At 37.6% G+C, this 25,742-nt stretch overlaps 1 long non-coding RNA gene across 1 annotated transcript in view; it reads right to left on the minus strand.

The window, feature by feature from the left end:
- Positions 1-1,833: 1,833 nt before the first annotated feature.
- The window catches only part of LOC141938381 (uncharacterized), a 64,670-nt gene continuing 40,761 nt past the window's right edge, over positions 1,834-25,742 (minus strand). The window contains exon 3 of the long non-coding RNA XR_012627248.1: positions 1,834-2,101. This is a non-coding gene — a long non-coding RNA (uncharacterized LOC141938381). The remainder of the gene's footprint in view (positions 2,102-25,742) is intronic.

Genomic DNA, 25,742 nt, shown 5'->3' on the forward strand with positions numbered 1-25,742 from the left:
CGAGTTATGTTTCATTACTTCTAGGTAAAACTGTCGCAATTATTTCTGCCTATGGATAACCATGGTAGCTACCCAGAAACTACTGCTTGTCCAACATATGGATAAGCTGTCACCTTTAATAAAAAAAATAACCAAAAATATATCTCACTGGGGCTTTGTGCGTTATATTGTTTCCTCATGAAATACCATTTTAATTTCCTTCATAAGCCCTGCTCTTCCTCTTCAGAGCTCGGTTATGACTCTCCATCCTTCCCTGCATTGAAGGATGATGCAGTTGATAATAGTTAGAAAAAAGCTTCTCTTGTGAAGCCATGCTCTCAGCCTCTCTCTGTGTTGTATGTGTTAAAATGGAATATGTTCTTTGTGGCAAAGAAAAGGAGAATGAGAATATTTCTGTCTCCTTTGGCTACAAAACTTACTGGTGTTTTGTCTGTGTATTAATGATGTAGTGCTTGCAATACCTTGACTTTTTATGACCTGCAAAGCCCAAAGATTTCACAGTCCTTTTCACGCACTATGACTCCTTCCTGCCTCTCTCTGAGGAGGTTTGATGATATTTCTCCATTTTGGATGAGGAAACTGAGGCAGGAGTTACTAAGAGCCACACAGCATGATGGCAGAGAGAAAGAGACAAGACCCAGGGCTCTTGGTCTACATGCAGGTCACATCTGCCTTTGAATGAAGACAAAGCAGGAACTTATGTGTCAGCTTTATGGCTCATTTTTTTACCAGTTTTACCTATTTTGGGGGGAGCAAAAAGTCACAGGTCAGATTCTCAATGGAAACAATGTCACCGCTTCTGCACCTACCTGTTAGCTGCAGTGAAAAGCTGGTACGCATGGCTGGTATGAAATTGTATCTACCAAAGAGATGTTATTGCTGGAAATCAGGCTCTGTTTCAGCTGAAGAAAGAGCAGGTAAGGACATTACTTTGCCAGACATTACAGATTAAGTAGTGTTGCTTCGGCAGTGGAAATATCTTTAGACTACTGAAAACTACCTTAAAGCCCAGAGGCACTGCCAAAGAAAAAAGAATGATTTTTTCAGTGGCCTTCATCCTGTTCCTACTTTCTCCAGTAGTATGCTCCTCTTGCAGAACTATATATTAAGGTGAAGGATCCTTTCTTGATACTCAGTGGAGCTCATTCCCCAAAACCCATAAAAATAGATTGCTCATATGATTCTATTAACTGCTATATTTCTAAAAGCCATTTTAATTCACCTCTGGCCCTCTGTAGCACTTCTTACTCAGGCCCAGAGGCAGGCTTGGTTGGATTTTTTTCAAGAATAGGGGACACCTAACGATGACAAGGCAGGACCTAGATGTGTTGACAGCATTTTCACGCAGAGATCAGTTGTGTTTGTTAGCCAAGACAACAAAATAATGAATGGGAAAGAAATTTCTGCAGACAAAACCAGGCTTATCGCTGCTGTAAAATCTGTGTCACTGATGCTGCTGGGAGGAGAGGGGGAAGCTGGAGAGTGGAGATAGCTGCAATAGCACAAACCCTCCCCACCACCGGTGCCGTGAACAGCTTGCCAGAATAACAAAAGGTTGAAAATTGCTATTGTCTCCGAGTTGTACGGCGTGCCTCCCCGCTCATCCCGGAGGAGAGTGACCTCCTGGTCTGGAAGCAGCAGAAGAAATACAGGCAACAACTGTACGTACAAGGATGGCCCTGCAACCCTTGTCAGGCTGTGATATACAGCTCAGCAGGAATTTATTTCAAACTGGTGGAGATTGGGGGCCCCATAAAACTGTACAGCCTCAACCCAGTGAAATAAGGTTAGTAAAATACATAAAGTCTGATACCGTGCAGTGAAGTATGCCTCCAGTCAACTGCAATTCACCAGTGGCATCATGATGGATACTCCAGCAGCTTGGTTTGTCTGCTGATGGATCTGACCAGTTCATGCCTTCAGCTCCTTTCCTCTCCCTCCTTTTTGCCTGCCCACCGCTGTGCTGTCCGTTAGGATGCAGGACTGAGGCCTTCTGCCTGCAGAGTCAATGTTAAGCAGTGACACTTCAGCAAAACCTGCTGCAGACCTCCTGGGTGATAACTCATCTCATCCAAGCTCCAGTGCAGGATAAAAGACCATGCTTGCAAAACAAAAAATACAACAGGAGACAAAGAGAAAAAAGAGGCAATTAAAAAAAAAAAAAAAAAAAAAATAGTCTGTGCTGCTGACGACTGCTCTGTCTTATAGGAGAAAACACATTAGGCAGAAACACTACCAGTTTTTTTACACTTCATACTACTGTCAGTGTGATGTTGAACAAGTGCCATTAATCAAGAGCTCTGTAATTCATTAGGCACAGTGATGTACTTGAAATGTTATTTCAGTATCATTGTTCAAAGCCCCTGTAACAGATTTGAAAAAGTAAACTGGGAAGAATTAGCTGCTTGCATCTTAAAGCCAGGGTAGGATTTAATTGGAAATAACAACGTTCTCACTGTTAACCCAATTCTAAATAAAACAGGAAAGTCTATAGTGGCTTGGAGGATCACCGATGTTTCTCTGTTAGCATTCTAAGTGACACTGGTCCAGGCCAGATTATTCACAGGGAAGTGCAGACACTTATGGCTGTGCAGGATATTCCCCTTCCTGCATTTATTCTTTCTGCTGTGAGGTCAAAACTGTCTCGTACAGCTGAAGCAGTTGGGTGTTCAACCTTTAATTAATACAGGCCCTACCTAATACAGCTACAGATATCCTCAATATTTATGCCAGCACCCAAATCTGGTTTAATTGCATTAAATTGTAAACCTGTGTGGTATCTAACTGCAATGATTTTCACAGGTAGATTACACAGACTACAAAACAAGACTTTGCTGATTATCATTTTCAACTAACATCCTTGTCACATGTCGTGAGTATGATTAATCTTCTGCATGCAGCTTGTTTTATGTGCATCTATCATGCAATTTCTTATTGGACTCCCTTTTAAAAAGAAGATTATTGCCTTTTTAGTACCCTTTCAGACAGGACACATTTTACATATTTAATTATTTTCATTACCTTCGCTGCTTTTCTTTTTACTCTTCTCTTGCAATATGGTGACAATATATATGAGCAGACTATTCTGAGTGAGGGAATGATACGTTTTTAACAGTTGGCACGGTATTCTAGTACAGAGAAACTTTTGCTGTCCTACTTGCAATATTTTCTTGGCATTTTTTGCCCATGTGAATGCCTGCATTTTGATCAGAACCTGGTTGTGTTACAATGTTACCATCCTTGAGTTGTTTCCAGTGCATCTTCATTTATACATCCTGATACTGAATTCCACCTGGCTTTAACTTCTGTAGACACAAACTTTCTTAGCTCCTTCTGCAGATTCTTGCAGTCTTTCTTGTCTTGACTAACCTGAATCTTTTTTATTACTTGCAGACTTTGTTAGGCTTCTTTTGATCATTAGGAAATAGATCACATCATTTTAAAGCATTTAACTATTATATTTTGATAAAATAAAATTATGTGTATTTCTACTTCTCCCTTCTGCCTTTCAATCCACTGTCTATTTATAGATAATCTGTCTCACCTATTTCAGGACTTTGGTTTTTTACATCAAAATATATTTTCTTCCTTAACAGCTAATAGTGATTGATTTGTCAAAAGATTATGCTGCATTGACTAATTCTGGTTCATCTATTCTATTGATAAAACTTTAGTACCTGTGTGGTAGGTTGTAGAAATATGATTTTTTTCCCTTATAGAACCTATATAATACTTTTATGATCTATGTGCCTTTGATCTTGCATTGGATGGCATGCAGCTAGGTTGCTATCTTTCCAACAGAAAGCTATACAGGCAGAAAAGTTTCACTACTTTGAAAAGTATAAAGAGCAGGGAACCTGTAAAAAATAGCTTTGTAACCCTATACCTGCATGGTAATGAAAAAGGTAACTTATAAATAAATAAGTATCTTATAAATAATGGTATATAAGTAATAAACCTGTGTACATCAAGTGATTCTACACTGAAATAAGCAACCTGTCTGAATTCCTCTTTCCTTGCAGAGAGCTTAGCTACAGCCACCGGTTATAAATACACTTAGGATTTTCTAATTATGTTAAAAAAATCATCCAGAAAACATTCTGAGATGGAAGTCTTGCAAGTAGAAAGATGATGCAGAAGCACATGCCAGGAAGCCTTGTCAATACTCCTGATGGCATCACCTGTGGTGCTGCTTCAAAAACTCTACAGACAGATTGATTACACAGGGGTTGGAGACCTGTAGTGATGTGACCTCCTTTCTGAGGGTGTGACACTGGATATTATAGCACAATTTAAAGGTCTTTGTCTCCCTCCAATGCTCGGCATGATGATGATGTTGCAGTGCCAGGAGTGACCCGCTCTCTCCCATTAGCACCCACAAACCACACACAACATGCACCAGTGTTGTTCCCAACATGACCTCATGGCTGTTTTGCCCACTTCCACCTACATTCATTCTGCCAAGACTGGCTCAAATGCCTCTTCCAAACAACCAAGTTTGCAGTATTTTGAAATTATCAATATATATTTTTAAAGGGATCACTCACCACTGTGTATTAGATGACCTGAAACTTTACTATGTAAATTTTAATGACCAGCAGGTCCACCCTTCACATGATTGTCTTCTTACTGTCTCACACTCACAAAACCTAGGATCTTCTCCTCAGGCATAAGTGAAACACTTAACAAACAGAAATTGGTCAATGGTTTCAGTTTTGTCTTCATTAACTGCTGGTTGGTGCAAAAATACGCAGAGCTAATATGCCTTACTTTCCATGTGAAGAAGTGGTTGAGCTGATCACCCAAGGAGCCTGTTTCAAAGACCATATATTAATCAAACTATTGTAGTAACATGAATACTTCTGCTGAGATTTTTGCTTTATTTTCATTACAGGTAAGTAATTCTGTACTTTTATAGCACTACCCAGGTACTCTCTTGAAGTTTTCGAACCCTAATCTTCTAAAACATAGTTAAGTTCCCTTGCCATTATTTCATTTCCTTCAATTTAGCTGCCAGCCACAGAATATTTTCTTAATACAACTGATCAACTAATATTGTAGGCCAGTTTACCCAATAAATAGTTAAATGCACATTTTAAACATGATTCTGGCAAGAACTATGACATAGTTTTATGTTACTCACTAATTAGTACTAAATAAATATATATATTATAAATCCTCTATAGACATCACGTGTGTGTGTGTGCCTGTCTGTTGCTTGCTTGTGGAAATATTCCAATAGTGAAAGCATTGGAAGTTTAGGAGAGTAATTTCCAACAATGCTTCCCCCTCATCCCTCAAACTGTTTCTGACTATAGGATAAGAAAGGAAATTAAACAAATGTTTGGTGACTCCAAAAATGAAACCAGCGTGTGCCACCAATAGTTCTGCAGGAAGCTAATACCATAGCTGGCATAAAATGTAATTTCTAGTAAAATCAAAATGATGCATATTATATATTTGGTTAAAATATGTCTTTTTTTTTCTAAAAGAGATGAGGAAATAGGTTGTGGTTTTTTGCCTTTTTTTTTTTTTTTTTTTTTCTTTTTTTGCTTAGGCTTTTCATTTGCTTCTGAAAATGAGGTTTGGCTTTAAAGAACTTTCATTTTGATAAGAGTGATTCTGGATATTACTTCGGCGCCATTTACCCAGCACTTCTTTTTATTCAATTATTTAGCAATATTAAGTGAAACAACATTTAATTTACCAGGTTTTCTACAGTACCATTTGCTGAATCAGAAATGGTTTATAGTCGCCAAATAAAATTAAAATTATGTGTACTGGGATTAATTAATATTTACTGCAGACAGTAAATATTCTTGCACATAATTATTATATTATAACTGTAAAAATAGATTAGTTTAAAAAGCAAATATACAAAGGCTGTCTTTAATAAATCAGGCTCACAAGGCTCACAAACTTGCTATTAGAAGTGGACAAAGTGCAGAAGTGGTTTTGAATGCAAAGAAAGCCTATCTCTCTCTCCATCCATCTATCCTAGGTTATTTAAGGCATTATAATTTTGGCATCTACATCCCAATTAGTGACAAGAGTTACAGAATGAGCTCCCATTTCCATTACAACTTGTTGCTAATGGCAGAAATGAGTTTATTTAGCAACAATAAGCATAATGCTGTAAGTGTCCACTCCATAAAGTCCTTGCTTGTACCAATGCCTGTGCACAAGTATCACATTTTTAGACCCATAGTTGGGGCATTCATTAAAACTTTTCTGCATGCAGATGCAGTGCTCAATCCCTGCCTTATAGTTTTGGGTAATCAACAACCTCAAGTGGCAGCCGTGTGGCTAAATGTATTGCTTCATGAAGAGGTTTCACCAGGCATCTGAAACATATTCGACATTAGGCCTATTGAGAAATCGTCTTTGTTAGCAGGGTGGGCTTAACTGTGGCTTTCTCACAGGTTTATGAGTTTAATGAGCTGGCAGAATGGAGGAAAGAGTTGGAACTGAATGCAGAGGAGGGCTTGATAAAGAAAATCGTGTGGAAGCATGGTGTAACTCTGAACATTATTAAAAAATAAAAAAAAAATAAAAAAGAGGAGGAACATCAAAAATAACTATCTTTTCTCTGCATGAGAGAGGCTTAGTTGCCTTTTCACCTGACTTTTTATGCAGCACAAATTATTTGGGAAACTAGCAAACAATGAAATACACAGCAGACAATTTACATCAGTATGCTCGGCTTCAAGGAAGTGTCTTTATTTGAGCTACAGCTATAGATTAATCGGTAAAAGAAACGGCATCTTTTAAAATGTCAGCTGTTCCTCCTCCTGCAACTCACTGGTTACAGGTTCAAATGTCATGAGTCAGGGTGGGTAATAATGTCATTGAAGCTGGGTGAAACATTCATAGCACAACGTGTCTACTTCTGACCAAAGTGCATTCAAATAATTGAAACAAATGTGCCAAACGATAACTTCATTGTCATTTTATATACACAGGTAAATATAAGATTGTGTAAAAAAAGAAAATGAAATGAATTTTTTTTTATCGCTGCTCATTTTTATTTTGAAGTGCATTAGTTATAATTCGCATGGCAGTGGTTTTAAATTTCCTGAGGGTAGACAGCACTGAGAGAAGGTATTTGGACTCATTTTCATAGAAGGAATAGCCATATTAGACTGCTGTGTTACTCCTTGCTGGCCCTATTACTCCTTGCATGGTTGGAATAAAACTCCAACATCAGGAAGCAACAACTTATACAGTCAGACAAATGTAGTAGAGGAATTAGTTAGTTCACATTTGTTGTTGAAGTAGAGCTGTGAAAACAATTATTTTCCAGCCCAAAGCAACACCTTTTCTTTAACCAACTTTAGATCCTGGGTTTGGTTGACCCAAAATGACATTTCAGGGTTTTCTAAACTGTGAGAAGAGACATAGTGGCATCAGGCTGTCTAACATCTCCTTTTCAAACTTTTAAAATATTTTTTCAGTTTTCAAAAATAATACTTTATCATGAGGGATTAAAATAATTGTGATTTGGGAAGGATTTGTGGAAGGGGGAAAACAACTAAAACAAATACTCAATTTTTTTTTTCTACCAACCTCAACCATTCTGTGATTCGATGATGTTACAATCATCACCATGCTTCCAAACCCTTTTTTATTTTCACAACAGCTTACCTGCCCTCAAAAAAGTCAACATATAAAAAACTCTTTCATGATGTTCATCCTCAATTTTAGGAGGGCAGCACCCTCAGCCTAGAAATTTCTACTGAAGTACTCTGGCAGGCAAGGCTCAATCAGAAAGGCATGGGCTCACTCTTCTCCTACGCAGTAAGACAGTTTGGGTTAAAAGACCTTGTGACAGAAGATATGCCAAAAGATTTACTGATTTTTAGATGCACAACTTATTGTGTGCCTTGATGCAGACTGATTAATAATCCTCCATTAATTTTTCAGTTTTCTTTACAATAGATATGTTCTTTAGCTGAAACTCTTTGCATCAATCTTGGATGTGTGCTATTGATACCATTTCACACCAGGCACATAGAACTTAATTTTGTTAAACTTGGGCATTTATGTTTTATTTCTCTTTAGTCACTGGTATTGATTTCAAGGAGCACCAGTGCTGTAGTAGAAATAAGAGATATCACTGTGAGCTTACCTGTTACCTATACTGCAATAAAAACAATAATCCAATATAAAACCATATAGGCCATTATCTTTGTTGTATTTCTGCTCACCTAGCCACCTCACATCCACAGAAGCCCACGAACCGGTGCATGTCCAGCTCTAACCTCTCCGCATGCCGCACTGTAATTTTCAGCAGCCATCAGTCCATTTTCTCCAGCAATTAGCCATGAGCCAAGCAGGTTACACTCCTTTGAGCCTGAGCGTGAGGCTGCAGTCCCTGATGCAGATCACTAACAGCAAGATTTTGACAGCTTTACTCAATACCACAAAATATTTCCGTTCCACTGCTATCGACAGTGGAAGATGTGCCTGCTGTATGAAGCACAAGCTATTTTGGTCTTTTTTGATCAGACTGTGTATGTGGTTCAGTTGTTTTCATTCCTTAATTGACCTGCTTACTCATCACTTATGTAAATAAATTGTTTTAATCTGCTCCACATCTTTCCTGTGTATCATCATTTCTTTGGTGAATTATTGTGATATATTCAGGCAAAAATCTGAATGTCCACATTACCAAATGATCAAACATAAGAAATTTCAAAGAAAAAAAAAAATTAAAGGCTTTGAAAATGAAAGGCTTTTTTTAGGCAAAAAAATTTTCCTTTATTCTCAAATGTATTTTCCTTTGTCCAGAAATTATTTTTGAAATATAGACTGTAGCGTTTTTTGCAAGGACCTACTGCCAGCAATTCTGCATTCTGAACATGTTGGATATACTGGAAGAATAGTTTTCCTTTCTAAATATTCCTCATCTTCTCCTCCCATTTCTTAAACATGGGCCAAAATTAAGAAAGAAAAACCAAACCATAAATGACTGATATTAGCCAGGTAACTTAACACACTGTTGGAAGGTTTTCTGCAAATGGAAAACACTTGAACGGATGGAACTTCATAAAAAAAGACAAGAAAAACAGGAAAAATAAAATTAAATAGATCTTTTTAAAACTGAGAGTTTGAAATTGCTGTATATTAGATTTGATTTAAACCAATTCCTTGTTTACAGTTCATCCTTCCTAAAAATGATATTATATTTTTTGTCAGCTGAGAGTTTCTCCAAGCTTTCAAATCTCATTTGGAGTTTACAGTGATACAGTATTGCATTACTTCTGTTAATCAAATATGTAAATATACTTCAACACTTTTTAAAAGGAACCTTAGGTTGTCCCAAAATGTGTTTGTGCCTGAAAGTCTGTGTTTTAAAAGCTGTGTTTTAAAAGCTGATATTTAGGGCTTCCCATGCTCCTCAGCCTGTTATTAGGACTCTGCATCCTGTCCCCTGCATCCTCAAGGTGCCCACAGAAGTCACTTAGGACAAGATGCAAAGACAGAAGGTCTCCTCAATCCCTGGATTCTCCCCCAAAATTCATAATTATGGCATTTTATAGCTGCTCCCTTTTTCCTTCTATTTCTCCCTTTTCTTTTCTTCATGTACGGCATTTGCAAGACAAGCTGCTCATTGCATGGTTTTTATTATTTGTTTTCCCTCTTTTTTTCTTTCTTATTCTGAAGTGTAATGTCAGACAGTATGAACTGTCTCATAGAGGATTTCATAATATTGGCCTGACTAAGAAGGGAGATTTTCTGTAAGAAGTCAGAAGGGGCCTGCAATGAAATTACACTGATGAATTAGCACATTGAGACAATTGTTTGTGATAGTAACACATTGCCGTGGTGAAGCTGCCACCAGCTGGAGCGGCCTTTAACACCGGTGCTAAGAAAATTATAAAGGCAAGATTGGTGGGAGAAATAGAAAAGGATAGGTGTGGAAGAAAATAAATGGACAGAGGGAAAAAAAAACCCCTCACACTAATTAGCTAAGAAATTAAGTACCTTTACAACCACTTTTCACATCCTTGGAGAAATAAGGACTTGAATTTAGCAAAGAATAAATTCATGTCAAAAAAACAAAAAATCAGATCAGCTGATTACCTAAGTAAATGTCATCAAGGCTCTGCTGTATTTTGAAATACCTGAATTAAGTTAATACATGCTTGCATGACATACCCCATATTTGCCCATAAAACAGCAGCAGATAAGGCTTCCTTCAGGTTTACAGGGAATGCAGTGCTTTGTCATTTTCAGTTATCATTTAAGCAGTGTGTGTGTTAGTAGCCGCTGTAAACAGAAAATCATAACAGATAGAGCAACTGCTTTAAATAGTACCCGTGATGTAATACTGCCTTGAAATATTTTATGCCTGACTTCTCCGCTCTTTTGCCGAGAATCAAACATAAGGTCTCATGCAAACTTTATTTCAGAGACTTTGTATAGGGGATAAGGAGTAGTCTTTATGTAGCACTGTTACAAACGTTTATCATACAGCAAGATGAGGGAAAAAAAAGACATGGCAAGAGTTGCTCTTTTTTTCTTCCCCCAGATGATAACATCCCTAATTTTGTTGATAGCAGTTATAAGTTGGTTGCTACAAGCTGAATGGGATGCAAAGCTGGTGGTCATGCTGTTTGCTTTCTGTCAAAAAATAAGCTTCTTGGAAGTGATTTTCCTTGTTATCCCAGAAATTGACCAGGTATTAATTAACCTAGGGAGGAACCAAGCTAAGTCTAGTAAGCTTTGTCTCCTAGATGACCTTCACTACATAACACCCAGCTAACTCTTTTATCACAACAGAGCAAGAACAGTTTTGCAGTCGCATGTGAATCCCATTGTTCCCTTTCCACTCATGATTAAATGATATGCTTTTCCTCTTGGCACGCATCTATGATTTTAAACCTAATAATTTTAAAGGCATCATGATAGTTTTAATTTCCAGGTGATATTTTAGTAATAGACAGCAGACCCTTTTTGTTACAAGAAAGTACATGGGAATAGTCCTCAAAACATAAACAACACCTTGTGAAACATATTCTGTAAACGTACTTAGAGAGAGACAAGCTAAGGTAGGGAAAAAAGAAATGGGAAGATTTTTTCTGCTACCTCTTAAGCATGATATAGAAAGAAGTACAAGCAAAAGACGCAACAACCTTACAGCTGAGTGGGCACGTGGCTTACTGAGAACTAGAAAGGTCCAGTAAGCTCCCAGGTATCACAATGGCCATGGGACTCCTTTCAAAACAGTTATTTTAGCATGCTTGCCTCTCCAATTTACCAGATCAGACCTCAGTAATGTTTGCTTCAAGAAGGAGGTCTTGTTCCACCTTCTGAACCGGTGTCACCGTCAGTCAGTGCGTGGAAATAGTAATAGCAACGTACCAGCCGTCCTTCCACTGCTGGTGTGCCGTAGAAAAGGCTGGTGTTTCTCTTGCTGAGTAAGCAAACTTTTACTTTTAGATGGTCAGAACTGAGTCTGCTGAGAAACAGGGTTTGTGTAGCAAGGGCTGAAAGTTGCTGTAGGAATATTTTTGGGTTTTTTTCTCTTGATAGAAGGAAGCCGTGTTTTTTCATATATCAGTGGGCTGTTTTTTAAAATACATATATCTGAAAGTTTGAGCAGATCTTTCCTTCATGTCTTTTACTTGTGGAAGAAAATTACATCAAAATTGGTGATCAAATGAGTCACTCACCCCACCAACCAAAGCGTTCTCAGCTATTACAGTTGACTTTAACAGCATGTCATTACCAGACAACTTAATTCAACTTCCTGGAGGCATTATGCTATTTCTGCTCTTCTGTCCAGTCTCGTCGTGCTTTAATAAGCCTAGCCAAGAGATAGTTCTTAACTCTTTCTGTTTCTCTTTTAAGATATCAACTTTGGCTTCACAGAGATGAACTGACACTGAAAGTCTGCAAGAGGGTTGAAGTCCCTAATGGCTATGGATTTCAACAGGAATAAAAGATCGCACCACCTGGGAAATCCATACCCTGAAAATCTAGTTCTTTATCAGTTTAGTGCCATTTCAAACCAAAACACACCCCACCCCTCAAGTACTATCTCTGTATGTTAAAATCACGATTGTGCCTCTGACTTGTTTGTATTTAGTATGTTAGCTCTGTCTGACAGAGTATCACACCTGTAATCTTACAGACATTCAGTAAGGGGTTACGGTTAGTTAATAGTTAAAAACTATTCATTGACTAATTTTTCATGGATTACCACCTTGACATTGGAGACATTGAAGATTTTACTGTAACTTCTAGGTACAATGGTGATGGTATAAGTGCAGAAATTGAGATGTAGACAATCATACACACAAGCAAGCTAAACACACACATATATAGTACTTAGAAGAAATATAGAACAAGTGTGGAGATTTTTTTCATTCTTTAGAATTCAAATACTCAGCCAGGAATAGTTTTATGGAAAGTGAAGATATTGTAACTTAATGATATTAAATGACCCCTCCCAGGATATTGAACAAGTCTACACTTTCCTTACATTATCATACATTAGTAACAATCCTAAGTAATTGTAATGTATGAAAATTGAGTTCCTTGACTGAAACAACCATCTATTCAGCAAACAACAGTAGCTGATAAACACTTAATCGTCACCAATATTCATGGAAAGGGGATTCAAAGAAATTTAGAGGGGGAATAAAAAAAAAATAAATGTGAAAAACATTAATGCGATGTTAGAGATGAAAACTGAACCGGTACTTTTGAATTTGTGCTTATAGAAGTGTAATCAACTTCATATCATTCCTTTAATAGGGAAAATTAAATGCACAGATTATGCGAATAGGATGGTATAGTTCAGAATTTAAACACAGGAGTTGGAGATCAAAGATACACTTCCCACTGTAACAGAATATGGGGTCCTCAGGCTGCACAGATTGAAAGGATCTAAGCAAAAGAGTTGTTATACCTGAAAAGGCACATATTCATTATACAGGCTTTGTTCTTTTAATGCATCCAGGTTAAAGTTGATGTTGGTATTTTAGCATTTCATATCTTTTACGTTAGCTTAAGTTTTGCATTCAGTTATCTAGGGAACTATTAAAGAAGCCTGCCTTCTGAACCTGGATGAGATAAGCTGATTTATTCTTTTTTCTTTTTTTTTTTTTTTTTTTTTTTTTTACTTTGGGTTATACTAATTGAATTCCAGTGTGTTGTGTAGGAATGCAGGGATTGGCAGTACTATGTCCTGAGAGGACTATGACTATGGTGCCTGGAAAAAATGTCTGATAAACCTGTGATCGACCCAAAGCTATAGGAGGGTAAGGTATGAATCCATCACGTTTATTAGATTGAACACCTAAGCTGATTTCAAAGAAAAACACCTTCTGGCTCCTGAGGGAGAAACTTCTGGCATGTGCTGGGTAGATGTCTGCTCCATGGAGGGTCTGGCATCCAAAACAGTGATGGGAGGCTGTCAGAGTGCCAGATGTGTGTTTTAGGAAGGTGAGATGAGTGTCCTTCTTCCTGGAAAGTGGGAAGTGGAAAGGGAAAGGAAAGAGGAGAGGAACACAACCACCAGCACTGGGTAACCAAGACTGTGAGATGTTTAGCCCTCTCCTAGAGCATATCCTGATTACCCTGCTTTGAATGGCTCTCTGGAGAGATGTATTTTCCTTCATGGGGTATACAGATTGCTTAAAAAACCCCTCAACAGATAAAAGAGCATGGTGAGCATTCCCCTAAAAGTTCATCCCTTCACCAGATCACCTCCCAAGAAAGCTACTGGATTAAACTTTGATCGGTAAACAATGCATAAGTCTTTGTGTACGTGTGTAGGTCTGCATGTATATGCTTCTGTAGATATACCTAAAAATCAGAATGATCATGTAAAGCAATTCTTAATAGCTAGAAAATGTGCAATAAAGTAATGGAAGCCAGCTTTAAAAATTAATATGAATTCTGTGAATGCCATTAGAACAATTCAGTGAATATATTTAAGATCGATAAATATACTTCCTATTTTGATTACCTGCATTTTACTGTAATTTCAAATACATATTTAAACAACTTAAATACCTGAACTTATGAGCGTTTTCTCTCTTTTCAAGTTGGCTGAAACAGCATCATGACCTAATTGATAAATTCTGCTATTAAATAAAAATTGATATTATAGTAATGTAGTAGGGCATGACAGTTCATGGGTTTGTATAATTAGACAACAGACTCCAGCCCACTCTAGTCCCAGGTGACCTGAGAGCACTAAAACTTAGTGTTTGACATCAAAACCTTAAACGTACAGCAAATTATTTAAAATGTAAAGTTAAAAAAGCAACAAAGGATTCAGCTTGGAAACTTTCAAGTGCAGCCTCTTCCTTAGAGCTAGACTATTTTAAATTTATCATTTTTGAAAGACACTGTTAAAATGCAACAGAAGAGGAAAATTTAACAGATAACTAAAAGTAATCCTTATGCTAAAAATTGTAATTGTTGCCAACAACTGCTAGAGGATAGATGGAAATACAATAATTTGATGCAGTTTACCATCAAGTAATTTGCAATCGTATTCTCGTGTGTATATATTGTTTTCTGAAACAGTTTGAAGAATTACTACAGCTCTATACCTAGAGAGCAGAGAATATAAAACAGGAAAAATCTTGCAACGTCTTGACCCATCACACTATATTTTCATAGGGCTCTTTAAGGAAAACAGGCTTTGGAAAGCAGTTGCTGATGGCTGAATTACCAGATTCCCTTGCAACCAAAAGAATGATGTTAGATGTTCTTCCTGGCAGCACAGGTCTGCCTAGAAAAGGGTAATCATTAACACAAAACTAGCATGTAACGTTTGCACTTGAAAAGTCAAATCAAATGAAAATACAATTAGCCATAGATTTCAGCCAGTTAATTATTAATCCTGAGCAGCATATAAAAATTTAAAGCTCTGTAACTGGCAAGCTGTATTTATAAAACCTGTTCAAGATATTGTGCTCCCAAGCTTAGTTGTAATTTTCACAATATAACTTGAAACTCTCTGGTTTAAATCTCGTCTCTGAGTTATATACAGATTTTACCATTACCGAATTTGCCATTACCAAATTGCAAAAGCCCTTCCTCCCCAGACAACAAAACAGATAGCTGTAAAACTCGATACTTTGGTTTAAATTTAAGTAGCAATTAGCCTTTGTAAATTTTAGACACAAGAATGTACAGTTAGCTTAATAGGGGAGGATCATAATAAGTATTTATTAATGTTTTAGATTAATGCAAGTTACAGTATGAAATCACAGGATAATCCTCATGGACTTGACATGGAGAAGGCAAACAAATGGAAAATATTAATAGCAGCAAGGCAGCTATTAGGATAAGGATAGTGTAAATCAATCAAAAATGAATATGGACATAAACATATTATTATAATATAATCAATGCATTTCTTTATATCCTTTTCAAAAGAATAACTCTTCCATTATTCTGTGCTATTTTATCTTTTTTTCCCAGATTTTCTTCAGATGTTTTCACAACATGAGTGAAATATACCAATTTTTCAGCAATGAAAGCTGTTTTATTTCCCATATTCATACTATGAACACATTATTTTTAATCCTCTAATTTTATTTGACAGTTATCAAAACAATTTTTAGCTCTGAACTATGGGTTCAGAAATTCTATAACAATTTCAGCTATTCCAGAAATATGTTTTGTTACCAAAAGCGGCTTTTCAAACAGAATCATGCAACTTCCTCAAACAAGACTATTAATAATAAACAGAAAAACTGCATTTCTTTTATAGTAAAGAATAATAACATTAGTATTTAGAACGTTATGATCTGGATGGTGATTTGATTCTTCAGCCAAAATTAATTAAAAAAAAAATTATTAAATTTAAGAATCGCCTGTTACATAGAACAGTGATGCTGTTTAAAAGCAGATTGTTTTCATCATTATTATATTTTTATTCCTTTAAGATGTGTCCTTGATTCAGGGATCTTCTGCCTATGACAAGGAACACCTGTAGGAAAAAAGGAAATTAAATCCCAAGGAAAATATTTAAAGCAAATAAGTTCTTCAGAGGCTGGCCCAAGATTCTCTGTTATCAGAAGAAAGATACTTGTAGAATTAAATGTGTACTTATTCATGTTTCATCATTTCCTACCGTGGTCTGAAATGCACCATGCTTTAAACATAAATAAATCACTGACAGTTAATTAACACTCAGTCCTATTAAAGAGGTCTCCTCAAAGCAGGCAGATTCAAGTCATACCAAGATGACTGCCATGAAGGGAATTTTTGTAGTGGGTTTCTTAAAGGCAAGCAATAAAAGTAGCCTCAAATAAGATATGATTTTAAAAAACAGAGAGTTTTTCTGTTGCTTTCCAGAATCAGCCTTTACCAAATGATTTCATTTGTTCCATTCACAAGGTTTGTTCAAAACCAGCCTTGTAATAGTTAAGGGCATCCTGAAGTTAGTGGCAGTTGCGATAATTGCTCAGAACAGTAAAAAAAAACCCGACCCAAAATGAAAAAAAATTAAAAAACCCAAGACTCTTAACTTCAATGTTATTTGTAATTTGGGATTTCTTGGGACAGTCTGAAAGATGAATCAGTAATACTACAGGGACAGCTACTGGCTATCTGTGATTGACAAAGCTGGTACAATTTTATGAGTTTTTTTTTTTTTTTTTTTTTTTAAAAAAAACCCAAAACAAACCCACACAGCAAAAGGACAGGAAAGCTTAGCTGTGTTCTGTGCCCATTGATGAAAGCACTGTTCTCTGATCCATGCTGCTATTGTTGGTTTTAGTTTAGCTCCCTCTCAATCAATATCTAACGGGGCATGATTTAATAAGGTTTTATAATCTCAAAAAATGGGGGGAGGGCAGTTGTGGTATTGTCATTCATCAAAGGGGGCCTTTCAGGTTTCTTTGCTTTCACCTGCTGGGACCCATTTGGTCTCTTTCAAAGAGAATGCAGTGACAAAATGAATGAGAAATGCTAGAATAAGAGTCCCTTATTCTACCCAATAGTATGATCAATGAGCACTTGTAATCCCTATTGTACTTCACAGAGGTAGTTGTAAGACAATTAAATCTTGCTTCTCAGGCAAATGATTTTGGTAGTTAACCTGAAACAGCCAACAATATTGTAGAGGATGAATGCATCTGAAGCAATGATGTAATGGGATACTGCTTAGCTAGAAAAGCCTAGTGGTTTGGGGTTTTTTTGGTTTTGTTTTGGTTTTTTGGTAGCCTGAAACTACAGTACATGTGAGCTATAATTACAGAAAAATACTGGAAAAAAGCAAAAGAGATTTTAAATTTAATTCTCAAAGGGGTGAAAGAGGTGAATAATCCATATATATGCTCTTTTAAATGCAGAGTTTGCATCTTAAATGTACAACAAGACTTATATTTTTATCACAGTCTAAATTCTAAATGGTGGCTTAATAAATAGCAAACATTTACATAGTTAACATCATCTTGATGTGACAACCAATTTGGCTTTAATTTCATTTGCATCAGCTAAATTCAATTCTAGCTTTTTTCCTCCTTACTGAATTGCTTGCATGTCAAAAGAGAGCTTGTACTGTTTTGAAGAGACATGCATTCATTCTGTACTCTGCATTATTTGTCCGCTTTCTACTGCATGGACATTATTCTCGGAAAAGCACTTATCTCCTGCATCATGTCAGTTTATGTATTTTTCTCTTAAAAATTTCATTTTTGTTATTAGACTTAGTCTTGCATAATTTACATATTTCATCAGAATTGTAAACATTTTGTGCTGTAATTAGAGTACTCCACAAAACAGAAATGGTCAAACAAGAATTGTTACGCTTCAAAGAGCACAGGCAGAAGATACTGGAGTCAGCAGATATATTTGCACACCTACTTTTATATATTACATAATAGATGTAGGGAAATAAATGTTATTTGCCATTAATATTATGAAATGTTGCTAATGTAAGCATTTATTGTTTTAAACAGAAATTGTACCAATAGTTGAGATTAAACTGCCAGTTTTCACGTTTTTATTCAAGATTTTGAAGAAAAGAAAAAGACAAAACCAAGCCCTGACATCATGTTGCACTCTCCTGTTGGCAAATAGATTCATTCAGTCCTTTTTTTGGGTGTAAGAGTGTCTCTCTGGCAAAAGGTCTATGACAGTCAGCTGCATGAGACGATGCTTTTTATTGGGTAAAGGACAGTGCTTTTTCAGAAGGCAATCCACCTTATGAAAATGATCAGATTTATAAATATCTTAAAAAATACTAACTTTTCTACACAGGTTTTTGTTTTTGTTTTTTTTTTTTAGAAGGTGATATTGGGAAGAACTTACAGAAATACAGCGAGACTCTTAAAACCCCTGAGCCACTGTCCATGAATGCCAGTGGAAAGACTTTAATCCTTGCCAGCTTTCCAGGTTCCACATGATCACTTTGTGATAAATCCCATGAATGTTGTTTTGCTCTTTGAATCATAAATACTTCCAATCTTGACCTAAAACTATAGCTCTATTGTCAGGGAAGGTGACACAATGCATTTTAAAAATGTCATATGAGGTAGCTATTCTTGATAAATACTAGCCTGCAAAGCAGAGCTGGAGCAAGAAAGAACAAAGAAGTATTCAGCTGTGCCTCAACTGAAAGGGGCAAGTCTAATTTTGGTCACAGAATATCAAACTTTTTTATTGGTTTAGACTAGATATTATGCTAAGATTACTCAGCGTTGAGTAGGAAAAAGTGTTGCATGTGAGATACAGTGGGAAAGGACATAAAAGAAGAGGGATGCCATTTAGTAACTGCTCAGAGAAGGCGGCAGAGGGAAACCACGATGGGGGCTGCCAGTGAGAAAGACCCTTGCCCATATGCACACAACACTGCTGCTTACTACAGGTTCTGCGTGGAGGTGTCATGAGCCTCACTACCCAGCTGAAATGCAAGCATGTGTTTAAGCCAAGCTGTCCTCCCTCTCTGCACATTAATTTGGCACCTACGTGGTGGCCTGATGGGCTTGTCAGTATCTTCCCCCTCTTCCTTTCTTAAGTGTCCTGAGTGAAACCCCCTCCTTTTGCACTGAACGTCCAATTTGCCATCACTGCTAGCAGAAGCATGATTTAGTCTCCTGAATCAAACAACCACTCACTGGCTCAGCATGACAGTAGGCACCAGTGGTAACAACACCAGTAATTGAGATTTAACACAAAACCAGTGTCTCTTGCTGGCAGACATGTTTTTATGTATAGGAGAAGCTCCTTCTACTTTTCTATACAGTAAGGATCACTATAACCTTAACATTTTACGCCCATGGTAGCTACATTAATTGCTGTATTTGTGTGTTTCCCATTCTAAGATAAGGAGTATGAGCGATACCATGCAGAAATCAAATGTCATTGCTTGACATTATAACTGCTGTCGAACCCCAAGGCTCCTATTTCTAAGTCTCCTCTATATGCAGAAGACTCTCTGATGACACTTCTGAGAATATCTGGCCGTACACACATGGCTGCAGTGCTGAGCCAGACTCACAAAAGCCTCACCGTCCTCACTCAGCACCAGCCATGTGTGCAGGAGTATGCTGGGCGGGGAGAGCAGCCAGCCGTGCTCTCCATGGCCTTCACCAGCAGCAACAGGAGAAAAAATTCCCCTAGTCTGGTCCTCTCTTTCCCATTTTTGAGTTTCTTTTCTGTGTTTACTTTGCCTTTTGAAGAGGTGATGCTTTCCTTCTCAAGTTCCCAAGCCCTGGCTTAAGCGATGCTGTGAAGGAAGGGGTCTACCTCTACAGCTCTGACCCACTTCGTAAATAAAGGTTACACCAGTAAAGATGGGATGTTTGTAGCTTTATGGTGCTGCTGAACTCAGCTGGCTAACCAGCAGTGGCAACATTGCTGAAGTCATCTTCCCCTTGATTGCCTGGCATAAGAAATCCATCACAGGAAAAGCACCAAGAGATGTCCCACTCTTGTTTCTTTCAAAAAACAAAAGCTCAAGAAAATCACTTAGTGGCAGCTAGCTCTATTATCTTATTTTTTCACCTGATGGCCAGGCTTTACTGGAGGCCTTGGGCAGCTTGCAAGGTGGGTGGGACTTTGTAAAAACACCAGGAAAGCTGCTAGGAGAAGACTCTTCAGGTAGCTGTGTGCTGTTTTTGAGGGCAGCATTACTGCGTTTGCTGAGTTCGGTTGCTGCAATGGCATGAAATGAAGGAAGAGCGAGTGCCCCTGTGCATAGAAAAAAGTTTAAAAGCATTAATTGTGTCCCTTAATTTTATTTTCTTCTTTATTTTTTGTGTTAAGGATATTAGATACTATATTTAAAAAAGCTGTCATGCTACTGTGAATTTAGTTTTTTCTTTAGCAAAAAAGACACATTCATCTCTGTTTTAATACCTGGGTTTCAACAGAGCTGTCTTCAGTTGTATTTGACACATGGTGGCTGGCTGGTAGCTGGCTGAATACTCTTTCTTTACCAGACTTTTTTGTTACTTTGCTTTTAATGGACTTTGAGATGTTTAAAAGAAATTGAAACAGAGTCTGTAACACTGATCCTATATTTCAAAATCATAAAAAATGTACGGTTTTTTTCTTTTATTAAGAAAGTATTTTGTTCTGGGTTCATTTCATTTTTTTTTTTCTTGGGGAGGAGCAGAAGGAGGTAATTATTTTTCTGTGGAGCTGCATCATCAAGAAGAGGAGTTCAGGCATTAATACAGCTGTATGCGTTGATACACAGTGCAGTAGCATTTGATATATGCACTTGGTAGTTACAGAGTTAATTTTCAGCAGTCATTTAGCTAGATAAGCTAACCAAGATCAAACCACAAGGCCACAAAAAACCCAAAGGAAAAGAAAAACACCAGTCCTTATTTATGTCAGTGTGTCTGCTGTGCAAACATAGAAGGGAAAGTTCATAGATAGAAGAGAGATATTTTAAACAAACATGTCTCTTTTTATAAAAAGTATAATGCAGAGTAAAACATCAGCTAATGTAGTCAAAAGCTCTGGCAGATCTTGTGCTATTTGTGCACAGGTGCAACAGAAGGATTCCTTTATTTCCTTCTCATCGCCCTACCTTTAATCTTCAGCTTAACTAGAGTTTCTGCTCTTTGTACTTTTCCCTGGCTATTCCCACAGCGGTAGGGTTAAGTGAGAGGGACAGATAACAATTGTTCTGTAGCCCTGCTAGGAAGCACTAATGTCTGTCAAAATCATAACACTGAAGTTATTAGGAATCATGCCCACTATGGCTTTCAACATGGTTTAAAAACCATTTCAATTCAAAAATTCAGATAAAAGTTTGCCGGTTTTAAATTGCTTTTTCTTGGCTCGTTTTTACGCACGCACACAGACCTGAAATGGCTGCTGGCTTTGCTAGAAATGCTTGAAGAGACCAGTCAGCTGAGCAGAGGAGCTCTGAGCACCAGGCAGCCCCTCTGCGTGCCAGCATCCCCCCGTACAGCCCCAGGGACAGGCACCGTGCACCGAGGAGGATTAAGACAAACTCTCTCGAAGCTGTCTCGGATGAACAGCCTGCGCTGCCCGGGTCCTTCGCAGGGAGCAGCTGCTTTGCTGGCAACAACTTACAGGCTGCAGTCTGGGTGCTTCTATGGGAACGGGTACCTGCTTTTTTGTGCAGAAAATGAGTTGAGAGTCAGAGGAACAGGTCTGCCACCTGCTTCTCTAGAGCTGGGTTATTGCAGGTGGTTCCCACTGCAGACTACCTTGCAGGGACACGTGGTTAAACCTCGCTGAACTGTTGCTTAGGAATGGTATTCACTGGTGAGGCTGAAAAGGTATAAATGATATTTGTATTTGTGGAAAAGACTTATATATTTCAAGAGCACCCAATGAGTTGTCATCATGGGGTTTTTTTAAGACTTACTGTGGTTTAGCCTGTTTTGGGAGGAGATGCTTCATCTGACAAAATTTAACCTCAAGTTCTTTCCCTTCATCTGACAAAATTTAACCTCAAATTCTTTCCCAAACAAAATTCTATGCAAGGATTTGCACGTTCAATACCATTTTCTATACTGGAGTCAGATTCCTAATACGCTTCAAAAGAACTGCACTCACTCACACTTACCGTGCCTTAGAGTTTTCTGCCATAGTTCACACACTTGTGATACAAACCAGGTCACCATATAGACCTATTCTATTCTATTCTATTCTATTCTATTCTATTCTATTCTATTCTATTCTATTCTATTCTATTCTATTCTATTCTATTCTATTCTATTCTATTCTATTCTATATCTTGCCCTTCAGAGAACCCAACTGAGCTGAACCCAACTCAGATCTGCAAGACTTTTTGATAAGATTCATCCCATTACTTGTAAAAATAGGAAATTTTAAATGGTAAAATACAAAAATTTTTAAAAAATGATGACCAAAGAAGACTGTTAGTTCACTAAAGTGTAAGCAAAAAGTGGTTTACACTGAAAGAAAAAAAAAAAAAGTTAGAAGGCGCTTTCAGGGTCAGGGTTGCACAGTAACAAGCCTCACAAGCTTTCTGGTGCTGTGTTGTTTTGCCTATAATTTTGACATAAATTCAGAATTCTGGCTCTGTTACAAGATGTGGCAATTTTACTTAAAACAACTTTAAAAGGAAATATCCTCCCCAAAAACCCAAGAGGTATATCAATCATCCATTTTATAATTCAATTAATGAGGAAATTGTCCAGTTTCAGAATTTGCTGTGTCAGGCACAGCAGCAGTTTTACACAGGCCGTGAAAATCTCAGCGTTGTCTCTAGCCAGGTTAGAGCTGTCTGAGTTTTGAATACTTCTTTTTGTTGGAACCATCTGAAATTAATGATTTAGCAATTTCAAGCATTTCAACTTGTATTGGGAAAGAAAACAAAATCTTTGCTTGAGCCCAAGGCAAAAAACTTCTGTGTTTCACATACTTTAGAAAACAGAAATAAGTTTAAAAACATTTGTGGGTGATATGGATTTGTACAATAGCAAATCTATTGTGTCTGTATAAACTTAACTATATCAATAGCATATGAAATTAATCATGCTGCTCAGTTTCCTAGTGTTCAATACCTTTTTCTAGGAATATGTAATTTTTCAAGAGGTTTAAAAGAGTTTCTTAAAATACACTCCAAACTACAACAGATTTGTCATTCATGCACTGATGAGCACAGAGGCTTAATTTTACTTTTTTTTTGCTGTTATTTCAAATCAAGCCAGTTATCCAAAAGATGAAAACAGCTTTTAAACAGACATTTTGTGATGGAGGAAATGATGGTGCGTGCTGGAATATGGTAATTTTTCATACAGTAAAGGTGCAGATAGTGCTAAAAAGCTTAATAGGTGTGTTGAAAAAGTACAGAGACGGTGGGCCAAATGTATCCTTAATGCAACCTCGCTGAAATCAACAAATCTGCACCAGGAAAAAGTAGGATGGTTGTAAATTGTCTCAGGAAAAAAAAAAAAAAAAAAAAAAAGCGCCTTTTTTTTTTTTTTTTTTTTTTTTTTTTGCTTTGTTCTTTTTCTTCTCCCTAAGGAGAACTCAAATTCCAGCAGTTTGTTTCCTGGGCGGGTCGGGCCGGCCCCCGCGGGACTGCGCGGTGCTGCGCGGCGCTGCGCGGTGCTCTCCTGCCATCTAGCGGCTGCCGCCGAGCACCTCTGCCACCTACCGCACCGCGCCGCCCCGCGGAACTCCCGCCGCCGCCCCGCGGGGACCGGCGGGGCTTACACCGGGCGGCCGGGCCTATTGGTGAGTCATTTAAAAAAAAAAAAAAAAAAAAAAGTCAAAAAAAAAGGAAAAAAACCCTTTAGATTTCTCCTAGAGCATAGGTAACTCTATAAGAATGTCTCACCCTTTTGTGAGAAACTCCAGAATTTACAGGAGAAAGGGGGATGCACGCCCCACCTTCATGGGTAATCATTTCTGCTGATAGCCAATGCCCAGTTTACAGGTTTACTCATAACTGACAATTTTGGCATCGTTTTACAGCATACCCACTTTAAATACTCCGTACTTAATTCTAGACTAGACATACAATGCTGCATATCCCAGGTATTATTCATGAACCAGGATAATTATGAGTCAAATACCTGCTCTTCCTGAAACCAGAAGGTTCAGAGCCAGCTGGCACCCACGCTTTTCTAACATGTTTTTGTTTTGTGTTTTTTTTTTCCTCTCCATGTGTTGGCACAGGAATTTATGGGCTGGACCAAATTGCAAATCCCCATGTCAGCTGTGTATTTCAGCCTTTAATCAGTAACAAAGAAACATCCTCCCTCCGTACATAATGGCGAGGAATTGCTTGGTTTCACAGAATAATGTGGAATAATTAACTTTATAGCCTATTTGTGGATCTGCGATGTTGTTTCTGGATGCCCAGAGGTATTTAGTTTTTCCCTTCTTGTAGCTCCACCACTTTCCCCTTTACCCTCATCCTGCTGGGAGCTCCCGCTCTGACCCAACCTGGGACCTGTGTATTTTGCCACAGGTCTCTGAACTGGTGAATGACCTTTCTCTGCCCTTTGCCACACATCTGCACACTTTCCAGATCTTCTTATCTAGTCTTCATTGTCTAATAGTTGCAAAAGTCTCTTACACCATTATGAAAGGCTGTTGCAGGTGTTGATGAGGACTTTACAAGCAAAATAATTATGATCGAGCAAATGTATGGATCAACATTAACATTCCTCAAACACCGTAATGAGGAAATCCAGATAGTACTAATTATCTGTTAAATAAGCAACATAATAAAGGTTGTATATGAGTCCTGCTGTAAAACGTCAAAATCAGCCCAAACCTTCATCTTCAAGAGCCTCAAGCAGTATCTCAGTCTGAATACTAAGTGAGGCAAACAATATGGAATTTTTTTCTACCAGACATGTTCAAAACAGCAACAAGGAGATGGCAGAACATTGCAGGACCAAGTCGAAGAACAGAAGGAGGTATTTTGTTGTACTATCTGCATTGGAATAATTCTACAACAAATAACTGGCTAAAATATCCCCAAATTAATTCTTTTGCCTGGAAACCTCTGTACTGCCTTCCTTCATAAATTAATGCAATGACCATCTTGTTTGCAAATTTGCTTCACGTGATACCTTTTTTGCTCCCTTTTGGATTTCTACAAAGTCTCAGAACAATCCCGATGTTCAGTCTGGAGCACAAATGTAAACCCTGGATATGTTGAATAAGATTTTTTTGCATCAAGTCAGAAAGGACGCAAACACTGGTACTTTTATATGAAAATTATGTGCTGTATTTTGTATATCATTCCAGATAGAACACAACCCTACCATTGCTCTGCACATTTCCTGGCATGAAACAGAGAAAAATTAATAACTGTTCTGTATAATTCAGATATCCATATAATTCCTTATTTAAACATGGGAAACCATGTCTGATATAAATGACCTACTACTGATTTGAGTAGACTTTGGTTCCTCAATGAAATGGCAAAAATTATTTGTTAAAGGTCTGTGCTGCTCTCCTTAGATAAAAATCCTGTTCTGAAGCTTGCTTTTCTACATTTTACGTCCTTGGCCTTCAGTATTTTTCTTAAGACTGTAGCTACTGCAAGATTTTTTTTTTTAAAGGCTAAAACCTAAAAGGTTGCTCCTATGAATGTTGTCATCTTAGGTTTATACAGTAAGGTCCCTGTTGTGCAGCTTGGTGTCTTCTGCTGTTCTGAACACCTCATCTGATTTTCACATACACTTTCTGCATCTCCTGGTGCTCCAGAGCACCTTTTATTTCAGTTCTTCCTTCTCCTTCCTCGGTTTCTTGTTAAAAAGAAACAGAAAACGCTTTTCATCCCCATTTGA

This window comes from Strix uralensis, chromosome Z (genome assembly GCF_047716275.1).
Source record: "Strix uralensis isolate ZFMK-TIS-50842 chromosome Z, bStrUra1, whole genome shotgun sequence".
In the NCBI taxonomy this organism is placed as follows: domain Eukaryota; kingdom Metazoa; phylum Chordata; class Aves; order Strigiformes; family Strigidae; genus Strix; species Strix uralensis.